Genomic DNA, 15,803 nt, shown 5'->3' with positions numbered 1-15,803 from the left:
CGGAACACCGGTACGAATATTGTGTAGAGAACATTTAGAATCGGAAAATTCTACCTTTTACGATCTTCAGAAACAAAATATATATAGCACATTCGGGTATTATGGAAGAATACCACTTTTATTTTTTCGATAATTCCAATTTGAAACATGAGAGAAACCTGAAACTCACATTTCCATAAAATTATGATTCTTGTCTTCGCACTAACAAGTCTATCGTATTTATAAACATTATGTAATTATGAAATCTTATGTCTACGAAAAAATGCATTAAAAAAAACAATTTTGGTCTGGTAATATGCAAAGGGGGTTCGAAATGAAAAATAATTTGAATTGATCAAAAATAACATTTAATGAGTCCATGAAAAATGAAAATTTCGTTTGTTTTCGTTGATCATGTGGTGGTGTCCAAGTCTATTTACAAGAGTCACAAATGCAATCATCATCTTGTTCTGCCCCAAAACAGTCAAGGTGGGTCCCACACAGAACATGGCACATATTATTTCTAGGCCTTTCTTCAATCTTACTAAACTTTCCATCTTGAAGAGATATTTTAATTCAACTTAGATAATACTTCTAGTATCCCATATTACCCGACACACCATCTTTGAAAAAATAGCGTTCCCTTTAACCGGAGAGAATTGCTAGCTAAAAATGAGCACAGTACAATGAAATACAATTTTTGTGATGCACATTGTGCTTATTTTACAATTAGTGGGCTCATTTCTAATAGTCAATAAACCTTTTGGAAACCTGCTTAAGTGACACTGACTCTATAGCATCGTGGGGGCATTTTGAAGTAGTTCATCACTGTTCCACTTAAAGATCATACCTGATGGTAGAGAAAACCTGGTATTCCATACTACCCGAATGTAGTATATACATTTTTTTGGTTCCGAACAATGACTACAGAAAGTAAAGGGATTTTTCGCCCATGGATATAGTAACGGTATGTAAATTAGAAATTCTTGTTCTTCAATTAAATTATCTGTTACTATACGCATTGCTTTATTAATTTTTTTTTTTAAAACATGAATCAAAGGGCTCAATTAACTGCTTCAAATATGAAAACTTGGGAAGTATAAAAAAGAATTGATCCGTAATCAGAAAGCTTTAAGAAAGTTCGGACACAGAAGAGATTGAAAAAAGGTTCAGGTCCAATCACTCCTGCCGGACTGGCTTGCAGCGCCCTCTATCGACAAAAGTTTGGGCAAAATGTGGAAAAAAATTCCTTCTTTATGAGGATAACTTTTCGCAAACTACATTCAATTATACTAATTCCTTCGATTTTGATGAATTTTCAAACTTTTTACGAATTTATGGGACAATCGGCATGTACAGTAAAATCCCTCTTAACGGTCAAATTATAATTTCCTCCGTATAATAAAATTTCAAACCCCTGATTACCGATCACCCCTCTTTTACAAACGAATGTTTTTGTCCCACCGGTGTCCGCAAAGAGGTTTTACTACATTGGCAACATACGATAAATTCATGTTCATGAGGTAGGTGTTGGGAGAAAATTGGATATGCAAAACCCCGGCTTCCAAGAGGGGAAAAAAATCCTTTCCATTACGAGAATCACGCTTCACACGTAATTAATTTAGTGCGCTATAAACCCGGCAGTTACCTCAAAGTGCGAAACATTGTTTTGGCGATAAATGCTCAGCCATCAAACACATCCACCTTATGTCATCAAGCTTCGAACTCGAAGAAAAATGCAAAAAAGTCTGAAAAGCAGAATAATAATAAGATACATACTGTACACGAAACTTGGCTTACAACATAGAAAATCTACGTTAAACAAATCATAAACGAGAAGTGCGGTGAATTCAAAAGTTCATAAACATTATGGACATTGCGAATTACCCGCTACTCTTAAAAAAAAAAAACGGCAGTGTCATTAAGATAATTACACGTTACTACCTCTTTAGGTTGCAGATAAATAGCGCAGCTTATTTTCAACTTAAACAAGTCACCTCAAATGGTATACCAATGGCATATTCATTATATATAAAACCCTTCATAAATAAACTTGTGAATGAGAATGAACACGGAAATGAAATAAAAATAACAATAATAAATAGACGTCGATATCCTAAAGTGCATCATTTATTCAACGGGGGCTTTTGCGATGGTATAATAAAGGCCAGGAAGTGGCAAACGTTAACCAATAAAAAATATTATAGATATATGTATTGGATAAAGTGCATTTATAGATATATAGATACATATCCCCCCCCACCCGAAAAAGGATATGAACTGGTTTTTCCGGAAAACAGCCACACAAAAATGCACTTCAGAAAATTTCCCACAGGGTGATCGATCGAGCAAAAAAAAAAAAAACGGTTTTCTAGACTGTGATTTCTAGTAACTACGTACCATCAATCAAAGGCGTCCTGACACGTCAAACGGCGTCGCGAGAAGGAATGGAGTACAGCTTTGAAGCTATCTTCCCGGAGAATTAAAAAAAAATAGAAAGACGGGAGAGAAAAAAATAACTTCGAAACGAGATTCGACCGACGACACATGAAATATTTCAATTTATGGAAACCACGAGTCCTAAGCTGCGTATGCATATCGTAGTATATAAGAGAAAAATTTCTATTGCATTTAAGATGAACACTGTGAGAGAAGGCACGCATTTATTTCCAATAACGCAACAGAATATACCATTAATATTGCAAAAAAAATTATTTCGAAATTTTTTGACAAATTTTTATTGCATAGTCGAGCCCGCTTATAACGAAATCGGAAGTAACTAAGTGTTATAGTTTATAAAGGCAATTCTGAATTTTAATCTTCAAACTGGCTGCAGTAAGGAACATTTAAAGAACCCTTTGCACATATGCAAAGCTACGCACGCATTTAAGGGTTAATACTGTATAGCTTTCTTTTCATTTTGATGCCTGACTTTTTTCCAGAAGCTTCATTAATATTGATCCTTCACGCATCAGTATTTAGCACACAAACTACATCAGTGTTGTTAAACTGCAATTGAATTGCTGCTCCTTATAATCGAATACCTGGCTTAATCGGATATTATGTGCTAAAACCGTTGACATCTGTTTAAGCGGGGCCGATTGTATCTAGATTTCACCTATTTTTACTTGTTGCAGCTTAAAATTGATAACAAGGACTTATTTATCGTGCTACAATTGGAACTACTTAGGGTATTCGATTTTCCCACCATTAAAATGAGATATTTACGGTACATAAATCTTTCGCTTAAATAGCGCTTAGTAAATGAAATTCATAAGAACGCATTTTATTTTTTTACGAGATTACAATCACTTTAAATTACAGAAAGACGAAGTTGAGGGATTCCCACATGCACGTACAAGAATTCATGATTACATCGCATAATAATACTCCTTTTTTTCCTTTCAATATTCCATTCCAGACAATACGAAAAAAAAAATAATATAACTTCTCCCTTTACTCAATCCAAAAACATGCAATAATCATCTTCCCGATTGGCAATGACGAAGAAAAATCTAAAAAAAGAAAATCTTTAGCAGACGAAATAAAAAGAAATAAAAAAGGAATAATACACAAAAACCAACTTCACTAATGAATAGCAAACAATGAGATCCAGTTAAGGAATTTCGGGAAATGCTGCCAAGAAATAAAAAGTATCATAACGGGTACATGCAAGGTATTTCACAAGTCCTTGTACTGTGCATGTTTTCATCTAAAATTTACGAAAGAAATAATTTAGGGAAGTTAGTGAAAGCCTTCGACAATTTTGCGACCCGTTTGGTTCCCATGACCCATAATTCGAATTCTATACAGTGATACGATTGCACCTGTCGCACCCCCTCCCTAAGAGCGGCTCTGAACTGGGATTAAGCAGCGGACACATCCTCATTAACGATCAAGTGCAAGATATGATTTATTCATTTTTGTGAACCCGTAAAAAGGGATTTCAAAACCTAAGATAAACGAGTTATGCTAATTTCAAAAATTATTTCCATCCATTTTCTGTATAAATTAATGTCAATGTATAAAATGGGAAAGCAATATCGTAAAAACTTATATATATACATTACAATACATACATTGGATTGTTGCAATGGACAGAGATCGAAATGTAAAGAACTGGCACGATCTTGGTATATCGTGTTGTAAGTCTGGGTACTTTTAGTAGTTTGACAACGTGTTTCGAGATTTCCGCACACATATTGGCACGACAACGAGTCACGCTATGAGATTTCGCGATTTCCTTCGCGTGTGATCATTGTAATGTTTCTTCTCATAAGAGAGGTTTTTTTTCTGTCGATTCTGTCAGTGGAGTAAAAATTTCAGAAAGTTATTTTCACGGCAAAGGTGAGTACACAACAGAGAAACAAACATTCACACGTTACATAGGGAGCCAATTCCCAGACTCGAAAAATCTGTAGTTTGTGACGTGACGAAAGATTTCGTTGCCGAAGGCAGGGCCGTAACTAGGACTTTTGCCGCCCACGCAACTTTACATTTTAATAATTTTATAACGGTGTTCTTTGCTCCTACCTAAAACGGTCGCCCCTTCCCTAAATTTTGCCTCCTTGGCAGTAGCCTCCTCATGCCCCCCCCCCCTCTAGTTCCGGCTCTGCAGAAGAAAACGTCATAAAACTAAGAGGGATAATTGGGGATTCCCCGTATTTTACTGAAGTTTTGGCCATCCCGACTTTTTTTTTTATAAAATTTGTCCCGTTTCTTCTCGTATTTTTTAACGAAGCCTACTTGAAGTTTTATTCTTCACTGAAATCAAGATGATTATTATGACTATTCATCTCACTTATTTGTCATGTTAATTTTTTTTCCCGTGGAATTTATTTTTATCTATTGATTTGCAGCAGCACTTCATCTTCCGCTTTGACGGAAATAATTGGAAACTTGCTATCATATTTGAGGACAGTTGGCAATATTTCCCGTAGTTTTTTCCAGAAAACATGGTCACTTTAAAATTACAAGGGCTGGTGGATTTTTTCTTCATTTAATTTTTGCGGAGCAACAACTTGAGGATTTTTAAGGATTTTTCTATAAAGATACGAAGAATTGAAAGAATCTGGTTCCCAACAGGAAGATTTTGATAAGGCTAAAAAATTGGAAGCATTGGCACCTATTACGCTGGAATTAGTGCAAGTTCATGGGATAAATTACAAAAAACATTGTGCTTGAAAATAAATTAAAGGAAAAATTTCAGCAATGTCTCAACATTTAAGTAAATAGGCTTGTGGATATTTCTTTTCCAAGTTTGTGCCCTTGTTTTATCGATCGAATCTTTTTTTCCCCTATCAACCTTTAATTTACGGGGGAACCTCCGGAATATATCGTCGTAAGATAAACTATCAAATTTACTTGTTTCATTAAACTTAATTTAATAGAACAGCGAACCCATGCGGCTGATTTTCGTTGAAGAGAATAAAAAAAAAAAAGTACAGAAAACACGAAAACTATTTAAGAGTTAGGGAACATATATATTTTTCCTCTTTCACAGTAAAGTACTAGCTCTGCGTTGCTCCACCTCGTCCACGTAATAAACATAAAGCTTCCTGGTACACATTCTACTACATTGTTAGAAAACCTTCTCACGGAAAATGTTCTGGAGCATTGCCTCGTCAGCGGAATTTTCTTTGCTTTAGGAGCCCGAGCTCGTTCATCATTCAAATAGCAACACCCGGAACTCGCAACGAGTCTGCAGCGGTAATATAAAACTTTTATCTGTGCTTTCTTTTTTTTCTCGTTTCTGTCAAATTTTTTAGATTAATTTATTCTATTCTTACAAGAAAGCAAGCTACTATTTTTTTCCTCCCATGTCAAGAAAAGCCAAAATTCGCACATTCAAATGATTCTCTTGTGCAGTTCTTCAGGTTCTTGTCGAATAATATATACAGTATGTATGGAATGAACAAATGTTTAATTTAAATAGAGTATTTTAAATGGTGTAAGTTAAATATAAACATTGATTTCTTTTTTAATTCAAACTTTTACGAACTCCGCTGAGCATCATCAAGAAAGTCATTTTTCGGAAGTTATGCCGAGTTGAACTCGGAAAGAAAAGTCATCTGACTGGTCTCCGCGGTGACTCGAACCCAGGCCATCTTGCCAAGCAGATAAGAGCGCTCTCGTAATACACCATTGGAAGGTGTATAACAGAAGTCTACTTCAAGCCAGGGCTATATAATAAGGGCTGTTTCATGACGTGCCGGAGTCGGTACAAGCTGACCTCACGCGTGACGCCATTGCCCAAACAGAACTGGGTGCGCCCGCTTTGTTACCCTGTCAATTACGATAGTTTTGACAATCATTACACTGCCTATTTTACTGAATTCTTTCCAAATTTAACTTTTCGATTATTGTTATAAGTATCTGCATATTTATTGGGTTGCTTCGTACGACCGTTCAAACATTTAGTTAATTCACATTGGGTTGATTGAAAGCCAACTCGAGACAGATAATTTCAATTATCTTCTGAACTTTCTAGTAAGTTTTAATTACCTTTTTGTGTTTTCATTTGAATTAGGTGCAGTTTTTAAAAGCCTTGGGGGGCATGTTATTGCCAATATAACTGCAACATAAAGACGTGGGAAGCAAAAAGAAAAATCATAAGATAAAGAGAGTGTGTGAGCGCGTGTAAAGTTATTATTTTGAATACTAAAGCAAAAAACATCACTACTTACCAAGTATTTCCCGGATTTGATCCATTTCTTAGCTTATAGATTATAAAAATATTACAAAAATACCACAGCGCATGTCCATGACACTAAAACAACACCATGAGCGAGAGGTCACTCACTTAAAACAGTAAAATAAGCAACTAAAAAAGCCACGTCAATTGAACACGTTTTGAGGGCTGATGCCGTCTGCTTAAAAAGTGTTTTGGCAGTGATGTCACGCAGTAGCGCCGAAACCACGCCCACTGAGCCAAGACGGCAAGCGCGACTTGAAAGCAATGAAACAACCCTTACTATTATAGCCCTGATTTCAGCGCCTCACGACACAGTGCGTGAAATACGGAAGGCGGGGTCTTGCCTCTAGTGGTGTGTATATGGTAGCGCTCTCGCCAGTTTTGCAGGAGGATCTAGGTTCGAGTCCCAGCGAAGACCAGATAACTTTGTAATTTCGACTTTCTTATGTAAATGTATATGAGAAAACACTTTGAACGGATTTTTTTTCTCAGATTTTTTTATTGCCAGAAATTTTTATTCTACATGCGTCAGTAAAATGAACCACTATAAATGCTCACTTCGTACACCCACCTTACTATCAAAAACACCATTTCTAATACCAAAGACCGCTCTTAATCATATTTTGTGACCTCTTGGTACTCGTCAGTACTCTATACATGAATGCCTACATAATGTAAATTAATTAAAACTTTTGACAATTATTTTGCCTGAAATTGACAGTCTTACTTGCATTAGACAAATTTTATTGTCAATAATATTGTCTGTAATTAGCAACTTCACTTGTTTTTGGCAGTATTTTGGCAATAATTGGCAAACTTATTTGCCTGAGTTTTTTTTTTCTTTTGCTGTAATCGGCAACTTTACTTGCTTTTCACAATTTTTTTTTTTGGCGGTAATTGTGTAATTGGTAACCTTAATTGCCTTCAAAAAAATTCTTTGAATGCAATTGTCAACTTTACTTGCCTTCAACAACTTTTCTGGCTGTAATTGACATTTGACTTTTTTTTTGGCGGTCCCCACTCTCCACTGACAATTTTCCATCCGTAATTGGCACGTACAAACTTTTTGGCTGTGATTGGCATCTTTACTTGCATTTGACAATTTCGTTACGATAATTGACGATAACCCGTATGGATCCCAATATCCCGCATTTTTATGAAGGAAATATGGTCAGCCTGGGCTTTCATCGCATATTGATATTTTCCTACTGGAATAACTTCCACGGGCCGGACGACATTATAATAAACAAGGCTCATTAACATTATTCTCTATGCATGAGATTCTCATATTTTTTACTATCTCTTCCTCCAGAATTTACAAAGATTTCCGGATAAGAAAAATGAAATGATCCATGATAGCTCATTAATGATGAACACAAAATTTTCAGAAAAAAATTACATTATTATTTGAGAAAACCAAATATATTGTATTTCAAAATTAAATATTTATTAAATTTTGTTTTTAAAATATTAAATATTTTTTGTATGAAGCGAAATGGTTTTTCCCCTCCCCCGTAACATAAAGACACTCGCATTTACGAAATGACTCAGAAAATCACACAAGTATTAATTTAAATTTGGTTACTTTCAACTTGAAAAAAAAAGATAAAACTTGATTTTTTACAAGTGCTGAATCCCTTTTATGATGATGAAACAAAAAACGCAAACAAGGTGGAACTCGGTTGAACATTTGAAGAAATTCGCTCGAGTCGAGTTAGTTTATCACAACATTTAATTTTACGGAAAACACAAAACACGACTACGATATTAGATAAAAGACCACAAGAAAATAAAATTATTGGTTATGAAGAGAAAGGGGGGGGGGGAGAAATCAAAGTCTCGATCACGTACATTTCTGCGCGAAGAAAGAACGAATACTAAACATTATAGAATTTCATAGAAATGAACACGAGAGGAATCGATAAATTCGATTCGTTCCGTTATCCCCTTGAGTAATCGATCTGAGTTTCTGCCATGATCAACCGATTGATTTTTAAATAAGAAGGTGTAACAAATATAAAAGCGTTCTACCTCCGACATTTCCCCCCCCCCCCTATTTCTCCTCCACGCATCGATTCGCGACCTTTATAAATCTACGCGTGGGATGATACCAGCGACGGCATAAAGTTAATAAGAGACGCCTACGACTAAAACTTCTTTGCTGATACAATAGCAAAAGTGAACCAAAAAACACAGGTAATGTTTAGTTATGGGGGAAAAAATAGCACCCGCAAAGGGCAGATTTCTACATTAAATGAAAAAAAAGGACAAAAAAGATAATGGGCAAATTTCTACATTACAGTAGGACCTTTCCGGACTCCCGGGACCTACGCAATTCTGGATTAACTTTTGTTTGTTTTTCCAAGTTTTCATATTTAAAGCAGTAAATATTACCTCTTTGGATTTATATTTTCCTTAAAAAAAAAACTAATAAAGCAATATGCGGATAGTAACAGATAATTTAATTAGAACCATAATTTCTAATTTACATACCATTAGTAGTTATCCATAAAAGAAAAACATTCCTTATTCTTTGAGTATTTTTTGTAGTCATTGCTCTGATCCGAAAAAAAGGCAAAATAATTTTTTTCGTTTCAGAAGTTCGTATAAACGGTAGATTTCATGTTCTCCACACAATATTCATACTGCGTTCTAGCTTTTTCAAAAGCTTAACTTTCTGACGTATTATACAGAGCACCATGTAGTCGTTTGTGGCTTGTTTCTGCCCCATTACTAGACAATTTCGGAAATTCACTTAGATCAAGTGCCTTCAACCTTTCAGAGAGAGAGAGACATGGCGGGCCAAATCAAAACTCAGATGTCGGAAATTAAGAATTAATATTTAAGCCCGTGGGCTACCAACTCATGTAATTTAGTGCCATATTGATTGAATGGGGTACCGAATTACACACAGACAAAATGATTGAAGATTTTTATTTATTTTAAAATTATTGCTTTAATTCATTATAAATTTTGATTGGTTCAGAAATAATTTTTTCACTAATTCTAAAAAAAGTTTTTTATAATTAATTACTGATTAAACAAATTAATTCTGATATTAGTTTCAGTTTAAAATCACTTTGAATGATTCTGCAATTATATATATTCCGGTAATTCTGAAATTATTTCCCTTTTCAATATATCTTCAAATCATTTCTTTCAATAATTATGCAATTATTCTCTTATTGATTGCAAAATAATTCCTATCAGGTACTACAGACGGCATAATCACCAATCAGAAATTACGAAATTATCTCTCATTGATTAATAAGTTGTTTTTTCATCAATCTGGAATTATTTCTTTCATTATTTCCGAATTTTTATCAATTTTTTCTGGAATAATTTGTTTTATTAATTCTGAGATTTTTCGTTCATCAATTTTGGAACTTTTAGAATATTTGTAATTTTTATTACGAAAAAAATTGAGTCAATTCTGAACGTTCGTTAAGTTTATTTCTGTAATTTCATAATACTCACCGCACTCGACACCCCGTAAGAAATAGAATCAATACCGATCAATAATTTTTTTTCGACCTCAGATCTTAACGAAGCATGCTAATTAGCTCAGTGAATGGGAAAACTAATCACGGGAGAAAAAAACTGACAAATACAACAACGAGCAACTAAAAAAAATCTAACAAAGAGCGAAATGATAGATTCAATGGCAAATACGTAATACACGCCAACAAAAAAAAAGCAAAAACGAAAAACGAAAAACTTGATTAAAAAAAAGAACATTCTTTAATGAGAACTGAGCGTTTATCTTATTAATGAGATGCAATTATCGCAATTATTAAGAAATGATTAAAAGCAAGTTTGCTTCTACGAGTGAGATGATGAATATAATAAAGGTGAAAATAGCAATGTGCGGAAGAGGAGGATAATTACGCACCAATATTAATACGTAATGCACTATCGTTTAATTCATCTAATCAAAAAACAAATTCGCCCAGAAAGAATGTACAGTGGTACATCATTCATAACCGATGTACGGAAGTTTCATCCCGGACATTTCGTCTGCCCTGACCCGTATGAGTGAATGAGTTACCAAGTGAGTTTCGACCGTATGAGTGAACCAGTGAGTGTATGATTAACCTTATGAATGACCAAGTAGTCACACACACTCATATGGTCACTTACTTGGCCACTCATACGGCCATTCACTGTACCAGTCATATGGTTATCCGCATACTCTTTTGGTCACTCGTAAAGTAATTCACCCCCTTATGTGGTCCACTTTATGGTCTCTTATATGCAAATTACCTGCTCATGAAATGACAAAATATCCGATCCAAGTTCCCACAGTTTCAAGGAAAGAACAAAAGGACCGACGAGAGAATATATAATACAGAGGGCAGAGTTCTCAGAGAGAAATTCACTTTGAAACATTCTAGAAATTTACTTCAGCTAGAAAAATTTATACATGAAAACATCCTCGTGTCTGGATCTGAACTTTTTTTTAGAAAAGGTCAGCACTTCCCGCTTGTCTTTTCACATTCAAAAGCGCAAACAAAGTTTTTTGTTATGTATCTGCATTAAAAGTGTTTTATTACATGGTGCTGACATACTTTGACTGCACGTAGCTAGCGCATTAAAATTCTTCTTTTTTTCTAAAAGCTATGAGATAGAGATCGTCTCTTTGCTACATGCTCAAATGTCTTGAAACTTTGCATGTTTCATGACTAAGTGGTATTACACGCTTTAACAGGCAGGCAAGGTTGTTTGGTTTAAACCATGTTGGTTTTAACCAAGTGGTTTTTTTTCAAAAAAATCACATACACAAGTGGCCTAAATATAATTTTTCCCCTGAAAAATATCATATTGGTTCATTATTAGCCAAAATGTTTTATTCTTACCTAATTTTCTATTCTTGGGGTACATTCTGATGGTATATCTTTATGGTATAGTCCATATTCCAAGGAATTTCTAACTGATAATTATTTGGACAGGAACCACCGGCCACTTCACGAACTGGCCAATTTCGGGCTTTTACTACTGTACAGTAGAACCTTGATTAACTGGAGGTGATGTTGAACATATGTAAAAAAAGATTCAATATTAAGCCTGGTTATATACAGTATGGGATGTGCTCCTATGGAAAGAAAATGAAAATATCTGTGAGGTAAATGTAACTATTAGTACAATGGTGTTTGTCCTTAGCTGGTCTCTTTATGGATTATAAGACCACCTGGTCTTAGCATGGCAGTAAAGTCACTAGTGTTGCTGCTGCTTTGTGAAGAAAAAAAAAGCCTGTGAGATAATACACACCACCACATATGAGTGATGCAATCCTCGTTCATGAATTTGCTTAAGACACAGTATCAGAATGTAGCGCAAAGCTATAAAAAAATGCAGTAAGAATGAGAAATTATGATACTGTATATAATTTTCAGCAACTAAGATACTTAATATAGAAGAAAATTTATGCTCAAGCCATTTTTATGCGATTTTTTGAAAAAAAAAAAAAAAACACATCTTACATCATTTACCCAAAATGTTATGTGCAGTGATCGGATTGCAAACTTTGGTGAATTGAAAGCACATTCACATCATTAGTATGACATAGGCCTACTCTAATCTGTTGTTGAACAAGCACTTTTGTTCTTCCAGAACACAGCAGACAACATATTTAGCTTTTCTTGTGAAGTTGTAGTTTGTTGAAATGACTTCATTTTTGTGCGGTTTCCATGAATTATGAAATCATGCCATACTAATTGCATTATCATTTTGCCTTGACTGGCTATCATATCTGTTCTGTGAGTAAATTTCCCATACGCTGGATGGGTACAGCGTCTATTTTACATTTTTAAGTATTTTTCCCCCTTCGCCAAACAAAATTCCAATGCGTCAGGAACATTCATGCAAATTTTCAAGTCATTCTGACCAATGGTTTTTATTTCAGTGTTTTGAAATCAGAACTTTAGTTATAATCACCCTGTATATCGTAAATCATTGCTAATTAATCTGCATTAATAACGCTTCATTAAATACATTGCATTTGTATAGTTTTTATCATAGTTTTTACAAAATAGTGTCTTAATTAAGCGTATTGAAAGTAATTGGAGAACGCAAACATTTCCTTGAATTAAGCTATAAAATAACTAAATTGCAAAAGTTGGTTTTTATTAAAATGTAAGAAATATTTGTAGATTAATTAATATGGGAATTGTGTTAATTACATTAATAAACATTTTATTTTAATTAATTATTGGAAGTTTGAATGATTTCTGCACAAATGTTATTGTTTTTAATGTAAATACTATTATGCAAAAACTATAAATACTATTATACAAAAACTATAAATACTATTATACAAAAACTATAAATACTATTATACAAAAACTATAAATACTATTATACAAAAACTATAAATACTATTATACAAAAACTATAAATACTATTATACAAAAACTATAAATACTATTATACAAAAAATATTTTTTTTTACCAACCCTGACAACAGGACTTATTGAAATAATTCCAAACTGTCTAATACAATAAAATATGAGTATTTTAGAAAATTTAAAAAAAAATGCATGTTCATGAAATATTTTTTTAAAGAAATAATCGAAAAATTCAATTAAAAAACTCTCATTATATACAGTTACATAAAATGATTCACACACACAACAAAAGAAAAAAACTGAGAACAAAAAGTCAACAGCAAATTTTTCAATTCTCCATAAAATGTTGGTCATTTTTCCGATTTACGTGTACATAAATTTAAAAGATCTTCAAAAATAATAATAAAATAATAATTTTTAAAACATATATAATTTGCCATTCTTAATGGATGATTCATGCATTATATATATCGACAATATTTTCTAAACAAATTCCGAAATTTCTAGTAATCCATTTTATGTAGTCTTCCGAGCGAATTAAATCAAATCTCGCGTGATACAGTGAAACCTCGATATATCTGCGAACCAAGGAAAAAATATTGTTGTAGAGTAGTTATCGCTATATCGAGAAGTAGCATAATCATCAGACGCCACCCAATTTATGCTGTTGTTAGCATATCTTCTGAATTGGCGCGTTGTCAGTTAACCCACAAAATGCATTTGCGAGTGTTTATTCAAAGCAAAAAATCGTAATTGATTACTTGATGAATAAAATTCCGTCAGTTGTCCCCACCCTGTAAAGTAGTTTTAATAGCACAGCACTTTTGAGTGCTACACAAAGTAACTTCACGGCAACTTCATCACCATTTACGGAGGGTAGATAGCGCAAAAACCGATGTTATTAAACATCTACGAAAGAACGAAAAAAAACTGGTAAGGAATTTAAAATATATTGTGGGAGTCATTTTGAGCGAAATATAATTAAACATCGTTGTATTCGATACATTCAGGTTTCGAAATATTCTCGAAAAATTAAACATCGTTGTAGAAGTTTCGAAATTTTTTTCTCAAAAAATATCGTTATAGAGATATTTATCGAAGTAAAGAATATCTTGTACCGAGAGGAGTTTAACATTAGACTGCAGACAATTCACAAACAAATTTTGGTAAAAATATCAGAGGGATTTATGGTCATATCGAGTATCGTTGTAGCGAAGTTTCACTGTATTTTATGAATGTCACACATCTATCGAATAACTCCATTTCCATATGACAGACAAATTTCTTATTCTGCGATTTCACAAAAATTTAAAAATTACCCAGTTTCGACGGAAAATTTCTTTATGAATTCCCAAATGTGTGACTGACTGTTTTACGTTCAAACATTTAGCTGCTAGAGTACAGAGCGTCCATACAGTGGGTATTGGATATTGCGGCACCGCAGTTCTCAATGATGGCAACCACTCGGGAGAATATCTCGTCACGACTCCCAACCGCGTCAACACTCTTCACTTTTTCGCCGTACTTTTCGAGGATCGGCTTGGTGTTGGCGTGATAGACGGCCAGTCTGTTGATTATGGTGTCCTCTCTGTCATCGGCTCGACCCCTGGACCCGAGCCGGACTTTCATCACCTCGTCGGGGACATCGAAGAACAGGATGAAAGAACAGCGGCATACGCGTTCTTCGAACATAACCGCCTGCTCGTAGTCACGTGGATAGCCGTCCACCAGAAAACCGTCAGCGTTCCCTCGGTTCTTGTAGATCGCTCTGCGGAGGAGGTCTAGGACCACATCGTCCGGTACCAGCTGTCCCGACTGCATGATCTCCGCGAAATCGCCACCCCGATCCGATCCGGACGTGCATTCTTCTCGAAGCAGATCGCCCGTCGACAAGTGAACGTAGTTGTATCTGTCGGCTATCATAGCACACTGCGTTCCTTTGCCGGAACCCGGACCACCGATAACGAAGATGACCGGAACCTTAATCTCAGACATCACTAGTGACTCGCAAGAGAACTTGGCTCACCAATAAACCGATACCCGCCACAAGTTTACGGCTCGAAAAGAAAATTCCACGGATAGAAAAAGAATTTTGATATGAATGAAAGGGAGTACAGGACTGAAATGAAAAGACGCAACACTTACCGAAAAACACACATAATCGAGATACTCGGCTTTTTTGAAATACCGCTTCGAACAAAGGCCACGGCGTCGTTTTAAGACGACAAAATATTGTTTTCTTTAAGATCCACACGAAATGCTGTTACTCATGAATGAATGGTAGAGAAAAAAAAGTCTTTGTAACTACTAGTATCATCAATTCAAGGGCATTTCTGTTGTTTAGTCGCGATCTTTGGAAAACCGCAACGAAAGCGATTTCACAGCATGACTTTGATGGTCGACTATCGTTTTTGGACAAGCCTGAGTGAGCACAATGGTTTCTTCCATATACACAGGTCAGCTAATCCTATGGCGTAATAGTCGAGTTATTTTTGGGATTTTTTTTTTCTTTTAAACAGAGGCCAATGTTTGATAAGAGCGATAGCCATCGGTGTATAAGTATTTCTTCTATTACTTTTATTTTTTCTCTTCTTTCATCGAGTCGCTTCAAGAGTAGACGACTTCCTACCGTATTCAGTGACGATAGAGTTACTTGTGCCCCAATGACAATAAACAATTCCGTTGCGTCTAGTTTATCTTCATAAAACATTGCTACAATAGACAATAAATTCAGCTTTACGTAAGGGTGATTCCTGAAATATAGTCGATGAATTTATGATATTTCT

The 15,803-nt window shown here is 34.7% G+C and overlaps 1 protein-coding gene and 1 pseudogene across 5 annotated transcripts in view; both read right to left on the bottom strand.

Moving 5' to 3' along the window:
• LOC149088219 (uncharacterized) overlaps window positions 1-15,803 on the bottom strand; it is a 144,229-nt gene that overhangs the window by 59,176 nt on the left and 69,250 nt on the right. The gene's annotated exons all lie outside the window — the stretch shown is intronic.
• On the bottom strand, window positions 14,118-15,071 carry LOC149088220 (adenylate kinase isoenzyme 1 pseudogene; annotated as a pseudogene).

The sequence above is a fragment of the Pholcus phalangioides genome, unplaced genomic scaffold (assembly GCF_987345545.1).
Source record: "Pholcus phalangioides strain wild (caught in Gottingen) unplaced genomic scaffold, Ppha-v1.0 ptg000003l_1, whole genome shotgun sequence".
In the NCBI taxonomy this organism is placed as follows: Eukaryota; Metazoa; Arthropoda; class Arachnida; order Araneae; family Pholcidae; genus Pholcus; species Pholcus phalangioides.
This window is presented reverse-complemented; position numbering and strand designations above follow the sequence as displayed.